At 49.6% G+C, this 25,543-nt stretch overlaps 1 protein-coding gene across 3 annotated transcripts in view; it reads left to right on the top strand.

Moving 5' to 3' along the window:
- The window catches only part of GLB1L (galactosidase beta 1 like), a 415,681-nt gene that overhangs the window by 300,746 nt on the left and 89,392 nt on the right, over positions 1–25,543 (top strand). The window lies entirely within an intron of this gene.

Here is a 25,543-nt window from a genome sequence, read left to right as displayed (position 1 = left end):
CAACGTAGTTCTCCATTCGCCCCGTGTTGGTAGTCTCCGGCAGGCCCGTAATGCGTATGTTATTGCGCCTCGAGCGCGCTTCCAAGTCCTCCTCCTTCGCTTTGATCACCTCCAGGAGACGTTCCATACCTGCGCGCTTGGAGGTAGAGGCTCGTGCTTCGTCCTCAACCGCAGATATTCTGGTTTCGGCCTCATCCAGACGCTCGCCGTGTTTCTCCTGCCGCGCCGCCATGCCGTCCATTCTGCAAGTTAGATTGTCCAGTTTGCCATTGATATCCTGCAAGTTGGACTGTATCGCTAGCAGGATCTTCTCTATGTTGTTGTTGGTCGCAGGTCCGGCATTGTCGCTATCTTCCACCACCTCTTCCGTGGGTTTCGCCAGTTTTCTGTTCTCAAAGGAGATTTTCGGCTGTTGCTTGTCTGGCTTGCCCATGGTGCCGATTGGAGATGCTGTCTTCTTGTTTGCGGGCCCAGATGCCCTTGTGACTCTGGTTGTGGTCGCGGTGGTGTATCGGACAGAGCGCACTGAAGTCGCACTCGGTACTCCCTCTAGGATGAGAAGGGGGCCCCCCTTCCAGCCACCTATCCACGTGGGTATTGGGGAGATCGCCTGCAGTTCTTACATGCGGCTGCGCAGGGCTGTGAGGTAGGAGACCCTGTAGTGCGCATCAGCAATTGTGGCGATATGCTGCAGAGTGCTGGTGAGCCGGATAAGGTCCAGGCCTCACTGCCCCAGAGGTCATGGGCATTCGGCGCGTGTCCTCACCTCCTCGTGCCGATCGGTCGCCACAGCACGATCCGAGCCGCAGGTACTCCGATCGCTGCTAGGTCGGCAGCGCTACAGGACCCCAACAGTGTAGTGGCTATGTTGATAGTACCGCAATCTTGGGACGGTTGATCGTCCACTGGTGAGAAGGCGATTGTCCCCCACTCCGGTAACCGCCGCCGCCATCTTGTCAGGCAACCAGTCCGGCGTAGTTTCAGCAGCACCTGGCCCTCTGCGGTCAAAAGAGGCGAGATGCAGACAGTAGAAGGGATAGGGAACAGGTCCCTACCCTCGAGGTGGTACCGCTGGTGCAGGAAGGTGGTTTTGTGCTGGCGGCCCCTCACGTATCTCTCGTTTGTCCTCCGGCGGCGGCCATCTTGTCAGGCAGGCAACGCGCCCGATCACTGTTCGAAGAGAGAACTCCGCAAAATTCGATTGTTGGAGCGTGCTGTACCTCTCAAACGTTGCCGCTCATCTTCCCACACCTGCCGATGTGCCTGGAGAGCGGGTATCGGGGGCGGTAACGGCAAGAGATCACATACTTGCCGATCGCCCGGCGGAGCTGCAGCTCAGGCAGCCATTACGCTGTGCGCCCCCTAGCGCCTCCAGGGACAACAGACTTAGCGCCCCCAGCTCCCCAGAGTTCTTTTGGAAGTGCCTACTGCTGTCTTGGGCCATCTGAGGAACTGCGTGTCGCAAGGAGCTGGAAGCGCAACTCAACGAGAAGAAGCGTGTCGCAGTTGCTGCCGCTGCCATCGCAACTCCGAAGAAGGAGGATGTCGCCGCTAGAGCTGTCTCACTGCACCGCATCGGAGAGAAGCATGCCGCAACGAAGAGGAAGGTTGTCACGGTCGCTGCTGCTGCCATTGCAACTCCAAAGAAGGAGGGTGTCGCCGCTGGAGCTGTCGCACTGCACCGCATCAGAAGAATCTCGCAACAAGGTCGGAGTGTATCGCCGTCGCTGTGCCTGCCGTCGCAACTCCGGAGAAGGAGGGTCTCACCGCTGGAACTGCACTGCACCGCATCGATCAAGAGCACGTCGCATCCCCGAGAAGCGCGCCGCCGTCGGAGCTGCTGCCGTCGCATCTTGGATGTCGCCGCTGTAGTTGTCGCATCGAGCGGAAGCTTCACGCATCATGGGAGAAGAGCGTCGCCGCTGGAGCTGCTGCCGTCGCATCTTGGATGTCGCCGCTGTAGTCCACGCATCATACCGAGAACTTCTCGCATCCCCGAGAAGCGTGCCGCATCTGGAAGATCTTCACGTCTTTATTTCTTTGAACCTGACTTTGCCGCATTTCCCATCGCTGCGACATTGCTTGTCGTGGAAGCGCAACGCAACTTAAGATCCATTGACGCAGAGTGTTGCATCTAAGAACTGAACTGAACTAAGCTTAAACTACCATCTTAAAGTAATCATAGTTTGTATTTTTGTCGTTTATAGTATTGTGGTTACTCTATATAAAGTCTACTTATTTTTTTATATAAAACCTGTGTGGTGTCCATTTGTAGTGTTGTCACTGGGTTACTGTATGTGGTCACAACTGCTTAACTGACAACGCCTCTGAAATAAGCCTTGACTGCTCGTGCCACGCAACCTAGAGGGTGAGCAGGTGTTATTTTAGGTGTGTAATTCCCTTTCCCTGACTAGAGGAGAGGATCCCTATTTGTCACAAGTACCTACCTGTGCCAACTAGAGACCCCAAATCTAATACTCCAACACTAAAACCAAGGAAACATTCCTCTGAGCCGAAATCTTCGGCATCGAAAGCACATTCCAGCTCAGCACTGAAAGCTTTGGTGCCGAAAATTACACAGCTGCCTGTACCGCAATTGGATCCAAGCATGGACATTGAACCACCCAAATCGGATCTAGCTGCCCGTTCCCCTCACTTCCGGTGGCACGAGTTTGTCGGCCATTTTGGAGGGGCGGTCCAGTCTTTGTCTCTCTCTCAGCTGCATTCTATAAAAAGAGAGCCATGGCGCTGCCACGAAGAAAGCTGTCACTTGCTAAGTGCCAGCAGCGCATGAGTGGGGCTGTGTACTGCACCTGTTGTATTTTAGCTTCACGGGGCCTGGGGCTATTGGGCTCACAGTGTCGTGTTATTTTATCTGCTTAAATAAATTCTCTCACCATATTTTTAATTGTTTTGGTGTCGGTCTTCTCCCCGGTCCACCGCAGCCCGTGCTGTTTGTGTGGGGGGAGCCTTCGGCGACCTAGCTGCCCGTTCCCCTCACTTCCGGTGGCACGAGTTTGTTGGCCATCTTGGAGGGGGGTCCAGTCTTTTTCTCTCTCTCTGCTGCATTCTATAGAAAGAGAGCCATGGCGCTGCCGCGCAGTGGACATGCAATTCAGACGCCCGGCGGCGCGCCACAGGCAAGCCCGTCTGCACCCGTCCGCACTAGTACGACGCCAGACATGCTGCTTCTTCCAGAAGGGATATTGCCACCTATACGCGGGAGGACCTGTTAGAGCTGAGGACCTCTGTAAGTGGGTGTAAGCAGGCTTGTGGGTTCACTGTTGAGGGCCCTTTCTGTTCTTTAGTATTGTGTCACCGTCCGTCTAAGCCTAGGATGCATGCGAGCATTCTTAGCCTTAACTGCCGCTCATTAGTCAAACATCATGCAGATATTCTTGACCTCTTGGAGGAGGCTTCCCCAGATACTCTCTTTCTCACTGAGACATGGCTCTCTAATGCCACGACAGCTGAACCCGGCCTGGCGCTCCCTGAGGGCTATAGTATTCTTTCATTGAATAGAGCATCTGGGGGGGGGCATAGCGATAATTTTTAAATCTTGCTATCCTTGCTCCTTCATGAAACAGTCGATTATTGGCTATGAGAGTGCCCATTTTAAGGTTACCTTGAGCCCAAACTATACTATGTCTGGGCTCCTTGTGTACTGACCTCTGTGACCTTCCCCAGGTTTTAGGGAGGCCCTTGTAGATACGGTTAACACACTGGCAGTCAATACCGCCAATTTCACGGTGTTGGGGGACTTGAATCTCCATCTGGACAACACCGAGTACACTGATATAGCGAGTTTTGTATCTGACCTTGCAGCGTGTCAACTGCTGTAGTTGGTCGTAGGCTCTACGCATAGTGCGGGCCATTTATTAGATCCTGTCTTTACCAATATACCCTATATCCCAATGTGTGCACCTGTCAGGATGGGTTGGACGGACTATTTTTGGTCTCAATGTTCCTTCAAGGAGTCATTCCCGCCCAGTCCAAGGGCCGGTTGACGTCGCTGAAACGACCCTGGCACAAATTGGATTGCGATCAATATGACGCTGGTCTCCTGGCCACTTGGCCTGATTTGCCAGAGAACATCAATGAGGCACATAGGCTGTTCTCAGAATGGATTAGGCCTCAACTAGACAGCGTAATCCCCATGAAATGGTCAGGTAGTCGTGAAACCAAAACAAGGCCCTGGTATAAGACTGAACTCGCTGACATGCGCAAGGGATCCAAGAAACTGAAACGGATATGGAGAAGGGATTTCTGCATGGTAGCCAAGGACATCTATTGGGCAGCAATTGAAAAATACCATAAAGCCATTTACCAGGCACGAGCGGCTTTTCTTTCTAATCAATTAAGTGCCAATCCCGCTAAGAGCATGTTTTCTATACTTGCCAGTTTGCAATCCCAGCAAACTGGCGTCGGGTCTACCATCAAGTCCAATAAGCAGTGCGAGGAGCTGGCCACCTTTTTCGTTAAAAAGGTGGACAATATCTATAGCTCCTTCCCGACTGTACACAGTAATCTGCCAGCGGCACCCTGTTGTCAACGGCTAAATATCTTTCATTCTTTTTCCCCGATCTCGGCAGATCAGCTGCGAGTACTGTGTAGAAGGATCAAGTCGGGTTCTCCTGCCGACTCTCTCAAACCTGACCAAATTAAGAAGGTATTGCCGACCATCTTACCCTCTCTGACTCAGGTGAACAATAAATCTCTTAGTACTGCTACGGTGCCTAGGGCCTGGTAACAGGCTAAAGTAATTCTGTTGCTTAAAAAGCCTGCTCTTGATCCAACAATAGCAGAAAGTTATCGCCCTATTTCTTTGCTTCCTTGGGCAGCTGAGATCACAGAGGCATATGTGAACTCCCTCCTTTTGGATTTTCTCACTCTTAATAACATACTGGATACCTCCCAAAATGGCTTTAGGCCAGATCACAGCACGGAGTCAGCCCTCCTGGCTGTGACAGAACATCTCTGGTCACCCATTGATGAGGGGCAAACATTGGCGCTGATCCTGTTGAATTTGAGCGCCGCGTTTGACACGGTGTCGCATGACATTCTGGTGAGACACCTGGCGGTGGTAAGAATCACGGGCCTGGCATTTGAGTGGCTTGCCTCATTTCTTCACGAGAGGTCATTCTCGGTATCTGCCCGCCACCCCGTTTGTGTCCAGTGAAAATTGTATCAAACAAGGTGTGCCACAGGGCTCCTCCCTTAGTTCTCTACTTTTCAATATCTATGTCCAACCTTTGCCTGCTGTAGCCAGGAGCAGGGGCCTGACCATAGTCTCATATGCGGACGACACTCAGTTAGTGGTGGCACTCTCTAATAACACCGAGCAAGGCGCCCTCAAGTTTCAGGGCAACCTTGCGGCAGTGGCCAAGTGGATGACTACTAACTGCCTCCAACTGAATACCAACAAGTCGGAGGTACTGTTGGTAGGCAGAGACCATGGTCTGTGGAGTGATCTCTGGTGGCCAGCCAGTCTGGGCATGCCCCCTTCCCCCAAACAAGCGGTAAAGAACTTAGGGGTTTGGTTGGACTCATCTCTAAACTATTGAGCCCAAACCAAAAAAACAAAAGGGATCTGCTTTGGACTTTTACGGGGGCTCAGACAACTGATGGGCTTCTTTGATGCCTCTACACGTCAGATCATCATCCAAGTGATGGTTTTGTCCAGACTTGACTATGCCTGTTCCCTCTACTTAGGGTCTAAATAAGCAGACGTTCAGAGGCTGCAAAGGACACAAAATGCAGCAGTCAGAACACTCCTAGGCCTACCCAAGTCCTGTTCTGTGTCCTCTGCCATCCATAGCCTCGGTCCCTGGGGCCTAACTAACCCACCTGGAACCTCCAGTATGAGCCCGGGGGCTGCATTGCAGGGAGGTGTAATGAGGCCACACCCTTTTTTACACCTCTCTGCAACGCAGCCCCGGGCATGTTTGCAGAGGGGGAACTAATTCCCCTTGCATACTGGGGGTCCCTGGGGGCCAACAAGCCTACCTGGAACCTCCAGTATGCACCAGGGGGCTGCATTGCAGAGAGGTGTAATGAGGCTATGCCTCTTTTTACACCTCTCTGCAGCACAGCCCCCTGGCATGTTTGCAGAGGGGGAACTAATTCCCCTTGCATACTGTGGGTCACTGGGGGCCAACTAGCCCACCAGGAGCCTCCAGTATGCGCCAGGAGTCTGCGTTACTTTGCCCTGGGGTCGGTGGTCCCCGTGGCAGTGTGGGGGGGGATTGGGCACCCCCCACACTTCTTTATCACTATGCCCCCGCGATTTGGTCCCCCCGGGGGGTAATTTGAAAAAAAACATACCAGGTTTTAAAAAATAAAATTGGGCCTTGGGGGGTCCTTGTTGGACCGCCTGGGCAGGCCTAGGGGGGTCAGGGTGTTTCTACCCTGCCCCCTTTTTGTGTTCTACACGTTTGTTTTTCTGCTTTCTTGTGCCTCGGTCTACTGAGCACAAGATGGCTGCCAACACTTCCTGGTTTGGAGTGTTAACAGCCAATGAGCATGCAGCTTTCTCAAAAAGGTACGCGCACAGTACGGTATATATAGATATGTGTGTGTGTGTTTATATATATGTGTGTGTGTATATATTTTATTTATTTTTTCACTGAAAAAACAAAGCTTTAAGCGATGTTATAGTTAGGAATTGTAAAAATCGCTTACTTTACCTGAAGAAAACCCTGGAAGTGCACTGAAAAAACAAAGGTTGAGGGATGCTCTAGTTAGGTGAACATGTCTTGTAAAATATACCATTGGAAAATTCAAAACCAATTGAAAGTGACCAGTTATAGTTATCTCAGGTAAATATGACTCATACCCTAAAGCAACCATAGCTCTCACCCTCACCATGCACAGTATTGTCAACAATGATGGCATTTCTGATGTGATTTGAAATGATATCAATGTGGTCAATGAATGCCATGAGTGACTTGATATGCAAGGGTAAATGAGAGTGCAAACAACAATTATTTTAAGACACAGGTTCTAGTTCTTTGATATAACTATAAGTAGTGAATTTCAGTGGTTTTGTTAGTTTCAAATGGTATGTTACACACAGCATTTTCACCTAAATATAACATCCCTTTAACCTTTTTTGCAGTGAATATCTACTTTTTTTAAGGTAAAGTTCAATATTCTTACAAATCCTAGCTATAGCGTCACTTTAACCTCTGATTTTTAGATAAATTTCTAGTTTTTTTTATTGTAATGAAAGATGTCCATCACAATGCTTGGTGGGGGAGTGGTTAAACCCAGGGTCTGGCCCAGCATTGTCCAAGGGGCTGCTGCCACTCAACCTTGCTCCTGCGCCCCTCTTCTCCTTGCCATCTATAGTCCAAGTCCATACCCCTGTACCCTCATTCCAGCCCTGTGTGGCCATTGTTCTGTGTAGGAACTGGGTTCACCAGCTCTACGAGGGTAGCCTGGTTCGAGCGGGTGGGCACCCGAAGCTTAGGTGTTAAGTGACTGCCCAGCACACGCATCCACTGAGACAACAAATGCACACAAAGACTGAGACCACACCAGTATGTTTGATTCAAATAAATAAGTTTTATCTAAGAGCAAGATCAGGGCAATCAAAAACCACAGTAGTGATACCTCATTACCTTTTCTTAAAAGCGCATATTTTGCATTGCTCAGCCATAAATACATAAATAGATAAATATTAAATAGCCTTGCTCCCAGTCAGCACCTGCAGGGAATTCCTTATAGAGAATTCCTTATAGAGACATTCAAAGAACGTTTTTTTACTGGAGCGGACTCGCGTGCTAAGGGCTGACTGGAGCGCCTATTTAAAGTCGCTCCCTCGCGCGCAGCGGGACGCGCAGGTGGACGCCTTCGCTTAGCCTGAGTCTTGCCGGAGTCCTGCCCGTCTGTGCCCGTCAGCGTCGGGGCGGCGGGGGACGGCGGTCCTGTCAGATTCTGGCCAGGATGATCTGCTACACCTCGGCGATGCTGCGAGCTATGCAGAGCCATTCCTGCTCTTGCCGCTCTGTTTTCCCGGGGCGTTTCAAGGGTAAACGGCACTGCCCGGGTTGCGGCTGGTCGCCTACTTGGACACCTGTCAACGTCCTGCGGCCAGTTATGGCTTGCGTGAAACATCTGTGCCTGTTGCTCATCACGAGGTCTGTAGGCAGCCATGCCCTGCATATATACGATCTCCTTGTCAGGGAAAATCCCCTTTGTCTTCTATTGACTGAAACTTGGTTGGGAGAGGCGTCTAACCCGGACATTTTCTCAGCCATCCCACCGGCGTATAACATTTTTCGACAGGATAGAGCGAAGGGTAGGGGCGGAGGAGTTGCGGTAGTGGTGAAGAAGAGCGTTTCCTGCTCAGTGCTTCCCCTGAACTCCATCGGGAGCTCAGAGTCTCTTGCTTTCACGCTTAGACTGTCCCCGCGCCAAGCTCTGAAGGGGCTGCTGGTATACAGGCCACCAGGCCCTGTGGGTTCCTTCTTGGAGGACCTGCAGATAGTTATTTCTGAGTTGGCGCTGTCTACACAGCATTGCGTGGTGGCAGGTGACTTTAATTTTCACCTCGACGTGACGGACGACCCGGACGCTATTAAACTGTTGGACATTATATCCCCGCTGGGCCTCGCACCGTTTGTGTCAGGTCCAACACATGAGAAAGGGCATACCCTGGATCAGGTGTTCTCGTCAGTCCCGATTGCGGATGTCGAAACCTTGCCGGTGCTCTGGACGGATCATAGGCTGATTAGATTTTCCGTGCTGGAGAGCGGGCGGTTGGACAATAGCGCCCCCATGCTGCCGAGACCAGCCTCGAGAGCGTTGCATAGAGTGACGCCCGACATGTTGGAGCAGGCGCTTGTGGACCATCCATGCCACTTTTCGGGTGATCTGGAAAGAGACACTGAGGCTCTGCAGCTGTGGCTGACCGAAAGGTTTCGACGATCTTGCCCCAAGGGCAGCCCCCCGGTCCACGGCAATCTGCGCCGTGGTTCACGGAGGCGCTGCGTGTGGCTCGCAGCCAATGTAAGGTGGCCGAGCGGGCCTGGCGCCTTAAGTACGACGGGGAGGCCAAACTTGCCTATAGGGCGGCTGTGAAGGCCTATCAACGGGACATCTTGGGAGCTAAGAAGGATTATCTGGCTAGGAGGATTGAGGCGTCTGCGAACTCCTGCAAGGAGATCTTCACCATTGTGAAGGAGTTCACGACCCCCAGCTCCCACTCGCCCCCGCTAGTATCATCTGATGCGTGGGCATGGGATCTCGCTAGCTTTTTTACCGACAAGATCAAGGCGATTCAGGCCTCCTTCGTGGAGAGGTCGGAGGAGGGATGCCGCGGCCCCGGGGCGGGACGCGGTCCACCGTGCACGCCTGTTGCTGTGCTGTCAGACTTTCCAGCTGTCTCCAGCGATGCGTCCAGGGTGCTGCTGGCCAACCTTAAATCAGGCTCGCCACTAGACCCCTGCCCTGCCAAATTCTTGGCCGGGATGGAGGCAGTGGTGAACCCCTTGGTCAACCCCATCTTCAATGCCTTCCTGAGGGAGGGGAGTGTCCCTCGCACCTGGAAAAGGGCGATGGTGATCCCCCTCCTGAAAAAGCCGGGTCTTGACGCCGAGGTTCTGGCCAATTATAGGCCAATTTCACTCCTCCCGGCTCTAGCCAAGATCACAGAAAAACATGTCCATGGTGTCCTGTCGAGCTTTTTGGAAGCTAACAATATGCTCCATCCATTCCAATCCGGATTCCGTCCTAACCTAAGTACGGAAACGGCTTTGTTGGAGGTCTCTGAGATCATCAGGGAGACCTTGGATGTTGGCGGCAAGGCCATGTTGGTCATGTTAGACCTGTCGGCGGCTTTCGACACCGTCCCCCACGAGGAGCTTCTTGCCAGGCTTTATAACATCGGCCTTAGGGGGACGGTGCTCAAATGGTTCACATCGTTTCTTGAGGGCCGCTGCCAGACGATCTGGGTTTCCCAGAGCTCTGCCGAGATGCCGCCACTGGGAGTCGGGGTTCCACAGGGCTCTGTGCTGAGCCCCACGCTGTTTAACATCTTCATGTCCCCTTTGGCGGCCGCGGTGGAGGCTCATGGGGCCCAGATCGTGTCCTACGCCGACGATACGCAACTACTCTTCACATGCGGTAAAGACCAGGTGTTTGATGGAGAGAGTATTCGGGGCTGCCTGGGAATGGTCTTCGACTGGTTCCAGCGGAACAGTTTGAAGGCCAATTCGAGTAAGTCGGAGGTCTTATTCTTCGGCTGTGCCACCGATCCTGAGTGGCGGGAATGGTGGCCGTCTGATATGTGTCCTCCTGTACAGTCATCATTGGTTGTCAAAAACCTGGGAGTCAAGCTCGACAATCAGCTTTCGTTGAGAACGCATGTTCTCGGTCTGGCTGGCACCTGCTATGGAATTTTGAAAATGCTCCGCAAGTTCCTACCACTGCTGTCTGTGGAGCATAGGCGGATTACTGTGCAGGCTCTCATTGGATCAAGGCTGGATTACGCCAATTCCCTCTTCCTTGGCCTTCCTGATTATCTGGTCCAGCGCCTGCAGGTGGCGCAGAACTCTGCCGCCCGGGCAATTTTCGGCCTGCACAGGTGAGCTCGAGCTTCCGGGTTGCTACAGACGCTCCATTGGCTGCTTATCCGGAAGCGGATCATGTTCAAATCCCTGACGCTGATGCACAAAGCATTGTTTGGCTCAGGTGCCGGATATCTGCAGCGGAGATTGGCCTTCTACCGTCCAGCCCGCTCCCTGCGGTCTGAATCCCTCTTTATTGCTGTGGTTCCGCGTGTGAGGAAGGCCCGCGCGGGGGGGCGCTCTTTCAGCTGTAAGGCTCCCCAGCTGTGGAATTCGCTTCCGCTGACGCTACGCAGCACCGCCAATCTGCTTCACTTCAGGAAGAGCCTGAAGACCTGGCTTTTTAATCTTTAGGCCTTTTCTGTTTTCCTCTTCTTTTCTGGTGTTTGTTTATGCCCTGTTGTGTTATTCTACTTTGAGCTGCATGTGGAAAGCGCCGGGACACTCTTTTTGAGTAGCCGTGCGCTATATAAACGCATTATAACATAACATAACATAACATAATCATTTCATCACAGGAGCAGCCTAGGAGATAACTGTGGGCATTCATGAAACATTGTAGTAGGCCAGAATAACCATTTCAGTAGGTGCGCAGGCCATGCATTAGGCAGGAATAACCATCACATCAGGCATGAGTAAACCACGTATCCGGCCTAAAAGGAGCCGATCAGATCTCCAGAATAGACCACTCATAAAGCCACACGGTCCGGTGTTCAACTTTACCCCAGGCAGGGGTTAACTTAACTAGCCCCGGATTCAGGGGCCTACCAGAGTCTTGGCCCAGTTCAGGGGCCCTCTTTGGGCTAACAAGGGCCAACGGGGCCCAACAACAATGTGCCCCAGGGGAGGGGCGAACTCTGGGCTTCCTTTGGCCTTACGCCTGCCTCCCCAGGGGTTACCTGGTCTCTTCGGCTCCCACAGGAGCCCTTGCGTTGAATCTGGCAGGAAGGGAGGGCCCTCCTGCCCTCCGGTGGGCCTTCCGGTGGATTCCAGGCCCTCCGGGGGCCTGAACTGGCAGGTGGGAGCTCTCGGGCTCCTCCGGAGTGTTCGTGACGGCTCCTCTCCCGGTCACGGGCCTCCAGAGGCTTCCTTGGGCCCAGGACCAATCAGGCTGCGGCAGGGAGGAGGTGCGCCCGCAGCCACCAATAGCAGTGCGGCCTGCAGGGGCGCGTCGTCAGCATCCAATAGAAGCTCGCAGGGGCGGAGTCTCTTCCGACTCCCCCGTCACGTGAGGCAGGTTGACAGAAGCTTCAGGCCTAGCGAGGCCTGACTGAAATACGCGGCGGCCTTCCTCAAGCTCCGGAGGCCGCCGCGTGATCCCTTCACAATCAGGCTGCAAGCGCTCCAGCACAGCGCTCGGGGAAAAAAAAAGGCGGCTCTTCGAAGGACCCTCAGGGGAGCCCGGGCTGCAGCGGTTAGTCCGGGGATGCCGTGCGACAGAGTCACAACGCTGAGGAGGCACGGCACCGGGGCACAGGGCAGCACAGCGCTTGAGGGACAGTAGCGCTTCAAGGATCACAGCGCTCGGGGGGAAGCAGGCAAGTCCAACGCAGCCCAGCGCTTTTCTGGCACAGCCGTTCTTGAACACCCTAGCACTTGGAGGCAGATCACAGCGCTTTCAAAGGGGCACAGTGGCGGGGCGCTGGGTAGGCAGGGCAAGCAGCACCACATGGGAGATGATGTAAGACAGTAAAAGGGGTTAGGCAGGTCAGTGCAGGCCCAGATGAGGGGCTCAGAAGGGACACAGTGCAGTACTTGTTTGATCCCCAGTAGTCCTGGCAGTTGGATTTGTTCTTGGCGCTTGGTGGTTTCTGTGCCCTTGATAGGTTACAGTCCCTTGGTTTCTTGAGGAGGGGTTGAGTTGAAGGCTTTCCTCAGCAGGTCACTTCAGGTGGTCCCTGGGTTCCCCTCCTGCCGGGCCAGATCAGTGGGCTAGATCAGTGTTCCTTACTCAGCTTGGTGGGCAGCACCTAAACCCTGTCACTCCCAGTGGTATAGGTTCCTGACTAGGCCCTACCGCCTAAGTCTCCTGCGTAATGTCCCCCAGGTCAGTGATGCCCCAACTGACTAGAAAGTTTCCCTCCCTTTTCTTTTATAGTGGCAGTTGGCAGTTGGTGACCACTCCCCTATTCTGGAAGGTTCCAGGAGCTCCCTCACTCTAGCTATGGGCAGGCAGGCATGCTGGCATTGCTACAATGTTTAGGGGTTCCAGCCAGCTCCTGGCTACTAGAGTGCGTCTAACAAGACCACACTGCGGTAGCAGGGGTCAGTGGCAGCCATGTTGGGGGAAGAGAGCACCTGCACCTTAGCATTGATTAGCAATGGGAAGGTGCTCAAACACCTAAAGTCAACAAAAAGAGGGTGGAAAAAATAAGGCAAGGGCGAAAAAAAACAGGGAAAGACCACCCTAGGGCTGACAGGTCTAACATTCTGCCTCTGCCCTTCCTGCCTCCCCTGTACGGTTAGCTTGCTGCCCACCCACCTCCTCCTTGCCCTCTGCTGTCCAAGTCCATGCACCTGCCCCCTCCCTCCTTCCAACCCTGCATGGTTCAATGTCCTGCCACTGCCCTCCAGTTAGCTTCTCGTATGTGCCCACTCCTCCTGCCCTCCATTCCCCGAGCTTAGGCCCCTGTCACTACTCTCCTGCTTAGTCTCTGTGCTTAGTTTGCTTCCCCTATCCTGCTTCCCCATGCCCTCTGATGTCTGCGGGCATGCCTCTGCTGTCTCCCTTTTGCCCACCATGTTCCATGTAGCTGCCACTGCCCCTCCTGTCCACTCTGAGTCTTCTGTTGAGCTGCTACTGTCCCTCCCACCTGCTCAGCATCCTGGTCAGATCCACATGCCCCTGCCCCCTCTACCCCGTCTTCCGTTGTCCGAGTTTCATGCCCCTTTACCCTCCCTCCTGCCCTCCATGGTCCATATTGCTGCAACTCTCTTCTGCCCTCCATGCTCTGTTGTGCATCAGTTGCTACACCTGTTTGCCCTCCCTGGTCTGTTGTGAAGCCCCTGTCCCCGTCCTATGCCTTCTGTTGTCTCTGTCAAGCCCCTACCTGCTGCCCACCATGGCCATTGTGCTGTCACTAACCCTCCTGTGTGCCATGTATGGTCTTTTTTGCTGCCACCTCCTTCTCACCAGCCCTGTATGGTCAACCTGCTGCCCCTGACCCCCTCCTACCTTCCCTCCAATGTCCGTGTGTCTTCCCTCCGTTGTCCATGTGTATGCCCTTATAGCCTCCCTGTTGCTCTTCATGGTGTGTTGATCTTCCAGGGCCCATCCTGACAAGTTAATTTGCTGCCCCTGCCCCTTTGCCCCTGCTCCCTGATGTCCATGTGCGAGCCCCTTTCCCCTCTCTCCTGCCCTTCATGGTCCGTTGTGTTGTAATGGCCCCTGCTGCCTGACCTGCATGGTCGGCTTGCTGACCTTGCCTCGTTCTCCCTGCTCTCTGCTGTCTGTGTACATGGCCTTATCCCCTCCCTATTGCTTTCCATGGTCCTTTGTTCTGTACTGCCCTCCCACTTTCCCGGTGCTGTGTGTTGAGCTGCCACAGCCCCTGGTGTCTGCCCTGTAAGGTGAGTTTGGTGCCCCTGCCAGCTTCTCCTGCCCTTTACTGTCTAGCTCTCTACCCCATTCCTCCTGTCCTCCCATGATCCATGCGCCATACATGCCAGCATTGTGAACTTGGTAAGAGTAATATTTTGGGGGGAAAAATCTGGGGAATTGATTTTTCCCATTGACTTCCATTGAAAAAGAGGAGAGCTTAGGTGGGAAGCAGCTTAATTAAATCCCCTTTAAGCTTAAAAAAATCAGGAGTCTCCTGCCTAAATCCGATCCGATGGCATCAATGGTTGTACTCCCTCTGCCTCTTGCTTCTGTGCTCAATGCTCTGTTGTATTGTCATAGCCTCTCTAGCCTGTCCTGCATGGTTGGTTTGTCTCCTCTGCCCTCCATGGTCTGTTGTGCTGTCACTGCCCCTCCCACCTGCCTAGCATGGTCAGCTTCCTCCCTCTTCCCTCCTCCCTGCCCTTAATTGTCCTAGTCTGTGCCTTTGACCTCTGCATCCCACGGTGTTCTAATGAACTACTAGATTGCTAACATTCTATATTTATTACAAAAGTGTGGCTCGCCTGAAGTCATCTTGATGTAATCAAAACTGTAATATCTAAAGCATTTCCTTTAGAAATGTTAAAAATGAGGGGGTCTTATTCCTATGGAAGTTATGGTTAGTGCTCTAAAAGAAAAATGAAGACACCATTTTTTGAGTTCTCAAATAGCGTCCAAGCATTTTTGAGTTATCTGCTAGATTTATGTTTCTATTATCCAGTTGATCACTTAATTATTTGTTGCACTTAAAAGAAAGACTGTGGCATTTTCGCCAGAGCTCCCGACTGTGGAAGTGGGGAACCAGGCTCGAGTTTCAGCCATGGCTCATCATCCTGTGATCCTGGGCAAATCACTTACTCCCCCTGTGCCTAAAACTAAAATAAATGTGTCATATTGTAATGTAACTGATACTCATGGAAAGCATATAATACCTTTGATTCATATCCGCGCTATATAAACAGCCCTGCCAAGTTCCACACATTAACCGCGGCAGCAATTCCACCGTGGTGCGGCGTTTTAGCGCAGTGGGCAGGGCCGCGTCGGCCATCGGACGTGCACAGCACTACAAATGTAGTGAGCACGACGGCCGTTGGCGGACAGAAGCACGCAAGGCGTTAAAAGTTAGACTAATACATTCAGTGCTGGTGTCCGAATCACTGTACCATAATGCATCAGTCACGCATACCGAGCACCCCAAAAACAATGTAAGCACCATGACGCACTTCAAAAGCTGCAGCCGAGCATGGCCCTTTGCCACTTAATGAATGAAATGCTGGTCTCAGCGCTGACCCTGCCTGCCAACAGCAATAAGTTGCCTCCGGCCGACATCTAAATCACGTTGTTATGGGGATGCAGTCTTTAGTTTAGGATGCATTTTATTTGCAGGCAGGCAGCTTGATCATCTGGTGAGCAGGGAGGGGCAGGTTGATTCACAAATGAACAGCAAACAGCCACAGTGCATCCGAATGTAGGAGGCTGGCTCTGTATATACTATACCAAAGTGAGGTATATTGTGCAAAGAGTCTAGTGGAACCCCAAAGGTAGGCAGAGGTAAAGTAGACCGCACCTCACTCTTTATTTGTGGTAGTGTGGTCGAGCAGTAAGGCAGTATCAGAGGACAGTGTTAAGCATTTGTTTTACAGCAAATGAATTCACACATTCAAAGACTGAACTTCAGACCAATTGTTTTTGTATAAAATTATTCTTTTAGTTATTTTATTTGCTAGAACCAAGCTAGCCTGGCACAGGTAAGCAATAAATACTTTACAGTTGTAATGCAGTTTGTAATCAGTTTGAATTGTAATTGTATAGGCAGTTTTATTTTACTTACAGTATAGTTGCAGAGAAATGTAATACTTTGTAAATACAGTACATAGACTTGAATGGGCTTTTCAGTAAAATATCAAGTAAGTTACTTTTTAGATTACTTTTCTTACTCCGAGTAGTATACCTGGATACTACTCTGGGACAGTTCCTGTAAACAGGGAAATAAAATCGTTTTGGAAAAATAGTACAATTTGAAAGAATTTCTTTAGGTTTTCAAACTCCAAACTAAGAAACTTTTCCAAGAAAAACAGTCAATGTCATCCTATGGAGGAAAATAGTGTTAACAGTTTAGGGGTAAGTATTTGGTAGTGGGAGTTGAGGTTCTGGAGTAGACTCGGGGGTCCCCCAAGGTCAGTGATGCACTCTAGTTACGACCTCCGCTGCACTAGGGCGGCCGGGTGCAGAGTGCTGAGGCCCAATGTTATCCAATCGGGGATAGGGGGGCTCCGGTTGGTGGCTGATGACGAGCAGGCCACTTGGTTGTGGGGACAAAACTCCTGGACTTTAGATCAGGACAAATGGGGAAACAAAGTAGCACCAAAGGTGCACCTTCAGCGGCACTAGGATGGCGGGGGCAGGGTGCTGTGTCGACGGCTGGTGCCCTGTTGTTTGTAATGGGGAACCTCCGGTTTGCAATCCCTTCTGGATAGAACCCTCTACCTGAGAAATCAAGGGCTCGTACGACTCTTTTACAAGAAATCAAACATAACTTTGTCAGCTTAGCTGATAGCTGTTTGCAGAACAAATACTTATTATCAGGCCAATCCTCTAGGAATTTAAGAACAATATTCACGTCTCAAAACAAGGAATATCTAGGATGGGGGATTGGGCATCCTGATATCCCTCATAAGCTTAGATACCACAGGGTCTTCACCTACCAGTTTATCATCCACAGGCAGATGACCTGCCGAAATTGCATATCTGAAATAAACTGATCTGTAAGCCATACTGGAATACTCCAATGAGGATAAAAATGATAACTAAACAACAATCTGCCCCAATTGGATCTGCACCACATTCACCACACCAACGCCACCAGGCAGAGGCATTGCCCTTATACCGTGGTTCCCAAAGTGTGCGCCGCGGTGCCCTGGTTCGCCGTGACGCCGTGCAGGATGTGGGTCGTGAAAACTGCAGCCACAAGTCCTCCCCCTCCTTTGTGCTGCCAGGTCAATTGATCCCAGCCCTCGCCCTCTGCATATGAATGGCTCCAGGGCTGTGCTCATCAGCCCCAGCGCCTTGCCTGCTTCTGCCGCCTCATTAACGAGCTGCTAATTACTGGACTCCATTGACTGTGCAGATAAGGCCAGCCAGGACGGGGGCTCTGTGATAACAGCTAATGTCAGGTGTGCATTTTACATAGCTGCCAAGGTTTCAGATTGTTATGTGTGACATTTTCATGATTTCATTGTAATTATTGAGTGAATTTGAACGACTATGAGTGACACTTTCACCCAATCAAAATCAAACCATGAAGAAAACTAGGCAAACATATAAATATCAGAAATTACAGCCGTCTGAGCAATAAGAAACTACAAGATGATCTTTAAACTGCTCTGAAGAACCAGAAATGGAGGCGCACTAAACTAATGCCCTTGTAAGATCGTACTGTGATATAAATGTGCACTCATGATATTAAACAAGTCTTTTCGAGGAAGTATTTTATTATAGTCCTGTGCACATTTGCAGACATGCAGTTAAATAGGAAAGGTAATACTAAATCAATAAAGTCAGCTGACTCGCGAACACTGACAGGCACTGGACATTAATTGGGCAAGCCTCAGCTGAGGCACACACAGTCACATAACTCACAGCGGGCACCGAGGGTGCGCTGATGTAGTGTATTATACTCTCCCAATTCATTAATTCCCTAAATCAGTCCCGTCTGCCCTGGTTGGCGCACAGCTACCTGCCAGCCCCTCAGCTACTCTATGATGGTGTTGTATGCATTGCGATGTACTTAATAAGATCTTTGTGATTGCAAATAAAGTTTTAAATGGTGATGGCTACTCTGAATCCTTCATCACGTCTAAGCTTGATTCTCCATGTAGACCAGTGGTTCCCAAAGTGTGCGCCACGGTGCGCCGGTAAAAAAATGGTGGGGAACCACGGCCAACTGCCAATTAGGTCAAGGGAGCCACGGGTCAAAAAAGTTTGGGAACCACTGCCCTTATGGGTACTGCCGGACCATGTTTGTTTGATGTAGGCTGCAGCTTTCTCCAACATGCCTGACAAACTCCATCTCTCCCGGAAAACCCTCCATGCCAACAGCAAGAGGTGTCCCGAGAGAATTAATAGATAACGCTGTCCCACTGGGCCCAGCAACAGATTCTAAGTGGAACGGAGGAGGAATCGGAAGAGCACAGCTCAACTTGAGCAATACAAGGAACCAGGGTTGCGTGTTCCAAAACGGAGTCAACAGAACTATCTCTGCTTTCTGACGTCTGATCTAGGAAAGAACCCTCGGGATCATCATGAATGGGGAAACACATAACTCAAGAAAGGAGACCAGTCTTGGAAAAAAGCATCTGTTGCTTGAGACTTCGAATACAAAGGCGATTGACAGCGTTGAAGAACCTCGGGTGAAGTCTCCAATTGCTATAATCTCTGAGGTTCCCGAGAGTGCCAAACCGCAATTGTATTGTGTTGGCCTGGGAGGCATTCCGCCTCGACCAAAATTCGGTGTTGTAGGCAGGAGTGACAAAAGCCTTGGGCAAATTCCGCTAGAAGCCGCCTCCTGCTGCGGGATTTTGAGGGATAGAAGGGGGGGGGCCGTAATTGGAGACTTGCTATCCTCTCGTGCAGGTAGTCACATTGTGGGCCTTGTTAGAAACCACTGCCAGACAATTGCCCTCTGAATCAGCTGGCTTTGCCAAAAAGGGATTGTCAAATAACTTTTCTAAGGAAGAGAAGAGCCTTATCTAGGGTGCTATATGTCAAAACAAATTTGGTCAGAAGTTTGACGAAAGGACTACCAAAGAAAATACCCTGGTCTGTAGGGCCAGCTTCAGGAGACGCTAATTTGTTTAGCTTTGGATCAATCCTCATAAGGATTCCTCATCTGTGCGCTGCAGAAATTGCAAAGTTACATTTCCTAGCTGACACTCGGTCTGGTGGGCCCAGCCTACCAGTACACTGGGATCAATGGAGGTCGTTTAAACCTTGGCCTTAAAGACCAGCTCCAGAATTTGTAAGAGGGCTGGCGACATCTGACAATTTTTCTTGGCAGTTGTGCCAAGCCCTATTCAGACCCTTCTTGTGGCCCTTAGAGAATTTTTTCCCAAACTCAACCATAGTGAGATCTACTTCTGGGTCTCGGTCACCTTGCCGGGAAGGTCCGGCCTGAGACATTCAGATCTCAGCCGGGCTCTCACCTCCTTGTCAAAACTGATGTGGGTTTGTACATAGTCTGCCACCTCTTGAGGGGGGGTAGAGAAGGGGGGGAGACCAGGTTGTTGAACTGGGGTGGATGATGTCACTGGAACTGAAGTCCAGATCCTTCAAAGGTTGGGAAGCGAAAGACAAATGAATCATTGAGGGGATTCGTGCGTTTCTTCGACTGGGGTCTGGATCATGCTTTTGGTCGATCTCACTGGAATCCGAGCTATCTGAGTCCCCAAATACTCTTATCTTGGATTGGTATCCAGATGATGGGGAAAAGTCCAGCGGAGGAGCACTATAGCCATGATCCCCTAAAAGAGTGTCGGGCAGCTTTTCAAAGGCCGCTGTGTGAGGGCCCCTCACGGATTTGGATTTAGTTTCACCCTGTCTACACGTAGGCAAGACGTTGCCTTCTATTAGAGGGAGGCTCGGGGTCCATCTCTGTTGGTGGGCGTAACCACTCCGGTGCCGATTAATGGGTCCCAAACCCCTAGCATGGGCTTTATTCATGGTATGTTGAACACTGAAGGTCAAAGCTTCCACTAGGTCTTGTTGAAAGCGTTCTTCCTGATAGTGCTCCAAATCCACTTCAAAGGGATCGTAAAAGGCCATTTTGACAATTACTCTGACTACAAGATGCAACTCTACCAAAGGAATTAGAAATTCACTGCACCCCATATTAATACAGGGGAAATGTAAAAACCCCATGTTCGAGGCATGTGGGCTGCTGAATTCATATCTGTGCATAGATCGCCGCCTAGTGTTGGGTCCGGATGATTGCACATTGTTGTCCTCTAAGAGTCTTCGAAGTATCACGAGATAGGTGGCTCCTCCCCTGGACTACAGTGGACATGGGCATCGACTCCATCCTCAGATTGTTTTTTTCCGCCATTTGGTTCGGATGCATATTTGTTAACTCAAGTTCGGAATCGATAGAAAGCTTTCTTTTTGGCCAAAAGGCCTTTAGTATATCGTCGGTATTGTCTTGCGATCGGTGCCCCGTTCTGTTCCAGTTCAGTTCCCGAGCCAGACATCCAGAGGAGCCTCGTGGCTCTTGGCACTGAAGGCCCGATCGACGCCAGAGGCCTTATCGACAAAGCCATCAAAGCTTTTTCTAGAGGGACTCAAACGAGTTATTCCTCCACGACATCCACCAGCACCTGTATGGAGCCTAAATGTGGTCCTCACCAGACTGATGGGTCCACCTTTTGAGCCTCTACACTCATGCGAGATACAATTCTTGACATGGAAAGTGGCTTTCCTAATAGCAACATCACTGCGACAAGTTAGTGAACTTCAAGCACTAACTATCCAGGAGCCATTCATACAGATTCACTCCAATAGGGTGGTACTCCGCACTAACCCTAAGTTTCTGCCTAAAGTGGTTTCACAGTTCCATATCAATCAGACTATAGACCTGCCTGTGTTCTTCTAAAATCCTGAGTCAGTGACGGAGAGAAAGCTCCACACACTAGACGTCAAAAGAGCTCTAATGTACTACATAGATAGGACACAAGATTTTAGGAAAATGAAACAACTGTTTGTTGCCTTTTTGCCACAACACAAGGGCAACCCCATTTCCAAGGCAGGTATAGCCAGGTGGATCGTTAAGTGCATTCAGATTTGCTATCAAAAAGCCAAGCGCACATTAACGGTTCCCCCAAGGGCCCACTTCACGCGAAAGTTGGAGGCCTCCATGGCTTTCCTTGGAAATATTCCTTTAGAAGACATATGTAGAGCAGCCACATGGTCTACCACACACACATTTACAAAACACTACTGCGTAGATGTGCACTCCAAACAGCAGGCAGCTGTAGGGCAGGCTGTTCTAAAAACACTTTTTCAAACTGCTGCAGCTGGCACGGGCGACCGCCGTTAATGGAGGGACTGCTATGTATTCTACGCACAGATATGAATTCAGCAGCCCACATGCCTCGAACGGAATATGCTACTTACCAGTATGCATCTGTTCTTGGCATGTAGGGCTGCTGACATTCATATCGCCCGCCCTCCTCCCCGGTGCCTGTCGCAGCTGTAGCACTCAGAATCCTTCTCAGGCATGGTCATCACTTACTGTATTACACTCCATCTCTGCCACAATGGCGAAAAACAACCTGAGGATGGAGAGGATGCCCATGCGCACTGTAGTCCAGGGAAGGAGCCACCTATCTCGTGATACTTCGAAGACTCTTCCAGGACAACAATGTGCAATCATCCGGACCCAACACTAGGCGGCGATCTATGCACAGATATGAATGTCAGCAGCCCTACATGCCAAGAACAGATGCATACTGGTAAGTAGCATATTCGTCCGGCACCATCAACAAATAAAGAGTGGTAATGAGCTGCCTGAAAACACTCTTATCCTGAAGCTTGATTATGATTTAGAACTCTGGGTGAAAGTGCAGTACAGGGCGTTACTGGGTCACTCATGGAGCAAAGAGCTACAGGCGGAGAGAGCAACACGCCGTCAATGCATACAATTCAAGCCTTGCTTGCAAGAGGCGGCAAACTCACTGGCATGTGTACTTGCAATTGCCTGTAGACATAGAAAAGGGACTATGCTGGTCAGAGAGACCAGCGTGTCCTGCTTCCTGCCTCCACACCACAATATAAGATAGCACAGCCGCTGAGTTGGGAGGCAAAGAGCACTCCCTCTGTAAAAGGCAAAAAGATGAGATTAAGTGATAAACATGAGCGCTGACAGAAATTAAGAATATCATACACTTCAGCCCTTGTAACAAACAGAATAGTAATTATTTCCCAATAAGCAATCTGTAATAATATCATCAATAACAGATAGGGAATAAAAAATACTTAACTGACTGAGCAGCAGCAAAGAAAATGGGCCTAAGATGGCGAATTGCAGTTAATGTAGAGCTAGCTGCATTATGATTGGAGCATGTGACTGTTGGTAAGTGTCTGTTCATGGGAAATGTAGTTTTGGACTTTTCTTGTTTATAAATGGCTGCTGTCAAATGCAATAGAGCTAGAGAAGCATAATCGGAACCTCGGGTCCTGACTTAGAATCTGCTGCTGGTGTTGAAAGTGCATATTTCAGCCTGCATGTCAGTCTTTTAATGAAATAGATGAGGGAGATAGCTGAGAACTCATTTAAAATGTGTCCTAATTGTGCTTTCTACAGCACTAACCATAATTTCTATGACAAATTGAACCCTCTCATTCTGTTCCTTTCTAAATAAAATGTTTTAAGTTTTACCAGTTTGATTGATTGGGGATGGCTTCATACATGCTGAGAATGTTGGACTTTAATCTTACATGGCGGAAAAGGATAGTGTGAATTTATAGAAAATACGCTCTCATTTTAGCTCTTGGAGCACCTTTCATAACCACTGTGAGAAAATCACGAGAAAACCGTTTTCTTTCTAACATGATTCATGAAATCCCAGCAGAAAGTCCGCCTTTTTCACAGGGTATAATCATCGTAGAGCACACCGCAATTTCTAAAATTAGTATGGTACCATCAACAAATGATTTATATTGTAACTAAAAACTGTTATCACCCTTTATACGTTCTCTTTTTGTCGCCCTTTTTGTCAAAACCAGCCATTCACTACAATGCATATCAGTGGGGACCATGTCCCCGAGTCCTGTAACGGCGGCTACAGCATATTGTCCATGTTGTGGTCAGCCAATAAAGGGAGGGTCATATTGCGACCCAGGCAACATGTGTTCACTCTTCGCCCTAACATATTTGTATTAATTAATTTACAAGTCTGGCCCCAAGGCACTGAGTCTTGTAATGGCCGCCAAAGCATATTGTTCTGGTCGAAAACAACCATTCAGGATGAGGTTGTCCCCTTTAAATTTTCCAATCAGAGCATATCTGGACAACAACTGTCTAGATATCTATACATTTTGAACCTTAATTTCTCAAAAACTACTAAATGGATTTACACCAGATCACAAAAAGCACAATCTACGGACCAATATCTAGCTTCCTGACAAATCTGGTGTAATTCCGTTCAGTTTTTGAAATATTTCTTAAAAATATCTATGGTAATGCTTGGTTATTTTGTGTTTTGAGACCCCCCACCTTTTTCTTGGCCCCTGCTTGATGGATCACACCGATACTTTCCATGCACTAAATTATGCAAAAAATAGCACTTTTTTGAAAGTTTTGTAAAGATTCGTCAAATGGTGGCAAAGTTATTAGTAAAGCAAAAAAGGCATTTCCTATCGAAACTCCGACCTAACTATTGGCGAGTGCCAATGTATTATATATTCACAGTAAAAATACAAAGGTTACAGGGAAGTTATAATTAGGCACCGTTTTCACTTGTACAAAACCAATGAAATTCAGCTTTTATAGTTAGTGAGCTAACTATAACTTGCAATGCACAGCTTATGACCCCACATATTACATCACTCATGACATGGTCAGTGACATCACTCATGATATCTCAAATGACATCACCGATGACTTCATCCAGTGACTGAGTGTTTTAAAAAGGTTTGAGTGTTCAATATATATAGCACGGTGTATTGGTGAATCAGTGGATGTATGAGTGCCTGTTTGGATGATTCAGTGGGTGAGTGACTGGTTGTGTGAATGTCTGTATCAGTCTGTCAGTTGGTGTCTAAATGACTGTCTGGGTGTGTGAGTGGGTACGTGAGTTTCTGTATGGATGAGTGATTGGTTGTCTGAGTACCTCTATGAGTGTCTGTGTGGGTGGGTGACTGCCTGTATGGATGAGTGAGTGGGTGAGTCAGTGGCTGTATGGGTTAGTGAGTATGTATGTGAGGAGCTGTATGGGTGAGTGAGTGTGTATATGGCTGTGCAGGTGAGTGAGTGCATGTGTCAGTTGTATATGGGTGAGTAACTGGGTAAGTGGAAAGCAGTATAGGTGAGCAATGGGGTATGTGAGTAACTATGGGTGAGTGTGTGAATGTGAGAGTGGCTGTATGGGTGAGGGTGTGCTTGTGTCAGTGACTGTATAGGTGAGTGAGTATGTGTTAGAATATATATATGAGTAAGTGAGTGGGTGTGTATAACTATATGGGTAAGTGGCTGTGTAATTGGCTGTATGAGTGAGTGAGGTGTGTGAGTAGCTCTATGGGTTACTGAGTCAGTGTGTGAGGAGCCGTATGGGTGTATGAGTAGATATGTCAGTGGCTGTATGGATGAGTGAGCGGATGTGTTTGTTGATCTATGAATCATTGAGTGGCTGTGTAAGTACTGGTATGGGTGTGTAATGGGTTTGAGAAAAGTAGTGTGGAAGTTGGAGTGGGTGTATGAAAGGTTATATGGGGTGTGAGTGGGTGCGTCAGAGATTCTGTGGATGATATCATCAGTGATGTAATTTGAGATGTTATCAGTGATGTCATCAGTGGTGTCACTGACTGTCATGAGTGATGTAATATGTGAGGTCATAAGCAGTGTATTGAAGGAGCACGAGATAGTTAGCTCACTAACTATAACAGCTGATTTTTACTGATTTTGTAGAGTGAAACTTGACTAGAACTTCCCTGTAACCTTTGTTTTTTACCTGAATTTCTTAGGTTTTTTATATGATAACTCCTAACTATAACGTCCTTGTAACCTTTATTTTTTTCAGTGAATTTCTATTTTTTTTTACATAGTAGTCGCATTTGCAGAGTGGTAGCAAAAGGTGGCGGGCCTCCAACCAGCTCTCAGGAATAATGCTGTGTGTTTTCTTGGACCCCAAGGTCCACAGCGTCCAAGAGGACTCATGCACCAGGAGACGTGTTTGCAGAGTGATGGAAAAAGGGGCCCTCTTAGCGCCACCAGACATATTATCATGAATACATATACCTGATTGCACGTAGCCAGATACACGATTTGGACTCATGACAGACACAAACGGACAACTTCATATAGATACAAATGTTAATGTTAAAGATGTTTGATCATTATAGTTTTACAGTATGTATGTTTATACTGGTTCATGATTAATGTAGTTATTAAGACTTGACAGCCCACATGTTCTATTCTACTCTGTTCTGTTCTGGGTGTCTTATAAAACGCAAGCTGCCGAGAGGCCTTCCTGCCTCTTCTCGGCTCAGACACTCAGCACAGCCTAGACGCCCTTTCAGGCCAGACGTTAAGTATGTTCAGATGTCCGTACCCAGCAGTGGACGGCCAGAACACTGGTCAGATGAGACAGGCTCCAGCATACGA

Source organism: Lissotriton vulgaris, chromosome 2_1 (genome assembly GCF_964263255.1).
Source record: "Lissotriton vulgaris chromosome 2_1, aLisVul1.2, whole genome shotgun sequence".
NCBI classification, from domain to species: Eukaryota; Metazoa; Chordata; class Amphibia; order Caudata; family Salamandridae; genus Lissotriton; species Lissotriton vulgaris.
This window is presented reverse-complemented; position numbering and strand designations above follow the sequence as displayed.